General features: G+C 44.0%; 1 non-coding gene across 1 annotated transcript; it reads left to right on the forward strand.

Moving 5' to 3' along the window:
* Positions 1 to 2624: 2624 nt before the first annotated feature.
* BCR41DRAFT_t15 lies at positions 2625 to 2698 on the forward strand. Its single transcript has one exon. It is a non-coding gene; the product is annotated as a tRNA-Val (tRNA).
* The last annotated feature ends 269 nt before the right edge of the window (positions 2699 to 2967 follow it).

Below are 2967 nucleotides of genomic sequence, written 5' to 3' on the forward strand. Positions count from 1 at the left end.
CTATCTTCACTGGGTACATAACAATTAATCACCCGAAGCTTTAATTGTCCTTTGAAATTAAAATCTCTAGACTGCCCTCTGCTTCCACATGAGGATATTCTCCCAGCATGTACCCATAGCCACTTGTGGATAATGAGGCCGACTCCCGTACCTCGCGTTTTCCCTTCCTCACCTGTTAACCACCAAAATTTATAACTTTCTTGTTTTATATAGTCTGCTGCTATTTTCGCACCATGATTCATATTTGTCTCTTGTAACGCAATAACATCATACTCTTCTGACTCTCCCCAATGACAAAGTGTTTCCAATTTTCCAGCTGTTAAAATTCCCTGTGTATTGAAGGTTCCTAACTTCAATCTATCATTCTTTCCATCTCTATTTACTGTCCTACATGTTACTATGTTAGGCGTATTACTCATTTAAGGAAGGTTTTGAGGATTGTCCAATTATCACTACAGGCTTTGATGGCAATGGTACTGTTTTTTCAGCAGCCCTGGGTGGGCCCATTAGCGCCATAATAGCGGCCAAAGTCTCGTTCGTGTCTGGGATAGCTAGTCCACTGGAGTTCTGGCCTTTCTTTGACTTCATCGCGCTGCGACTTGTGTCTGCGCTCAGACCGACTGCCATTAGCTGTTCCTTAGGGACAGTGATGCCCATATTCTTTGAGAGCATTTGAATCACTATAGACATCAACATCTGATTGGTCTGCGCAAGCTGTAATTGCTCCTGTTGCATTCTAACGATAGTCTCTTGAAGCTGTCCAATTTTCTTTTCCAATACATTTTGCATAGCTTTATTTTGTCCATTATGCTGCTGTCCAGGCTGTTGTTGCTTATTTTGTTGTGGTCCGCTGTTTTGTCCATTCTGCAGTCCATTTTGCGGTCCATTTTGCGGTCCATTTTGCAATTCGCTTTGTCTCTGTGTCTGTTCTCCATTTTGGCTGCTACTTCCAATGATCTGTGCAAATGTACGGTTAGCCGTGACCTTAAGCGCTCCACCTCTTTGGTACTCTTTCACTGCCTGGATGTGGGCCTTAGTCTTCATTCTTTCAATGTAAATTGTGCACACCCTTTGAATATGGCCTAGTTCACCGCACTCTCTACATCTTTTGTCTTCTTTATCTCCCCACATAGTTTCTTTCCCACCTACTTTAATGGGAATCTCCATGCAGCTAACCATGTCTGCTTCTGATGAGAAATAAACGAATGCTTCACGTAAAGTCTTTGTGTATTTACCCTCTTTCGAGAAAATCCTTGGGATAATTAAAAACTCAGCCTTATTTTCGCCCAGGATCTCTTTCAAGTCCAAAGGCGTTGTTCCCATAGGGAGTTGAGACAGCTTTGCGACATAACGCAGTTCCCACACTACTTTCTCCTTTCCAATTGTACTTAAACGAGCAAGATCTCTACCAACGAAAACCCACTTTTTCTTTTCCGCTTGGATTTTCTTTACACTCTCCTCTTGTCTAAAGAGAACTCTTGCCACAATTTTGATACCATTTTTGCATGGACGAGTTACAATTTTTTCCACTTCGCCAAACTGAGCCATCGCTGATTTGATCCTGAAATCATCAGTCCTGGGATGAAGACCGTAAATTTCAACTGATCTATCCTGTTCTGTGATGCGTTGGTCCTGATCGACTCTGGTGAAGATAGGCTGCTCCGAAGATGTTCCGTTTTCTTCGTCTTCTTTATGGTGAGTGAGTTCCAGCAGGTTCTCTAGGTCACCCAGCGTTTCAACGGCGACGCGAAAAACTTTTTGTCCGTCCTTATTCTTGATACGGGTTGGTCCCTCCGTGCAGTGGATGCCTTGGTGAATGAGGATCTGCTGGAGTTCATCTCTTTTCATAGCGTAGGTGTCGCCATAGATCAGATCCACAGGAGCCGTGGCCACGAAAAACCTTTCCTTAGTTCTCTGAACTTCGATCCACTCTGTTTCGTCATCCATTTCTTCGTCGTCTTCGTCAATTGCTGTCTCGGTAGCAGCGCGCTCTTGATCAACTTGCATTTGTTTTAGTCCCTTTTTGGGATTATAAGAACAGCGTTGAGTGGAATTCATTGCAATTGGGGTGGTGGCCCCAATACTTTGGCTTGGTTTTTGCGCGTCTTGGCCGTCAAGGGGAAGTTTTTGTTTTTTGAAATTGTTCATTCTGCTTGATTCTCCATCATCTTGTCGATGATGGAGTTGAATTTTTTCAGTCCCAGACATCTTGGGTTGATAAATACTTTTGCACTCTTGTGCGCTAACGTAGGGTGTGTAAGGGGTGTTAAGAGAGGGGCAGTGTTAATGTAGCGTCCGACTTGATGGATCGAAGAAGAGTTTGCGGAGAACACTAGGCTGTCTCGGAGAGAAAGTATAAAAACTCAAGCAAATCCCTGACCTGGCACATGCTTGCTTCACTTTATGTGCCTTAACCAGGACTCGAACCCGGCCCCTGGGCTAGACAGGAGGGTGCCCTGACGAGTATACTACTCAGCCATTGGGCGCCGGGAAAAACCATTGGGCGTCTGTGCTGGCCAACAGAGGTGCGTAGGGTACACTAGGTCACGTGCTATATCATGTAGATTGTATAAGAGGATATATATAGTATTAGATTATTGTCATTTACAAGAACAAAAAGCCACGTTTGTATGGTGTAGTTGGTTATCACGTCTGTCTAACACACAGACGGTCCTCGGTTCGAGTCCGAGTACAAACACTTTTGTATACTCCATTTTGAAATGGGAATGTTCGCTCTTTCTCTAGGCTCGAATTCAGTAAGAGAGGGAAGCTTGCATCTAAACGTGCAAGCCAAATTTTGTTGCCTTTTTTATAGGCAAAGACATTACGCTTCTCCTCTCAGACTGGGAGCAAACTCGGCCTTCTACTATGCTCTGGCGATCATGCGATATTTTAATTTAGGATGAAGTTATTTGCACGGGCCCGTACACCCCTTATTTGTACGGCCCCCGTGCAAATAAATTTTTA

This window comes from Lobosporangium transversale (assembly GCF_002105155.1).
Source record: "Lobosporangium transversale strain NRRL 3116 chromosome Unknown BCR41scaffold_3, whole genome shotgun sequence".
In the NCBI taxonomy this organism is placed as follows: Eukaryota; Fungi; Mortierellomycota; class Mortierellomycetes; order Mortierellales; family Mortierellaceae; genus Lobosporangium; species Lobosporangium transversale.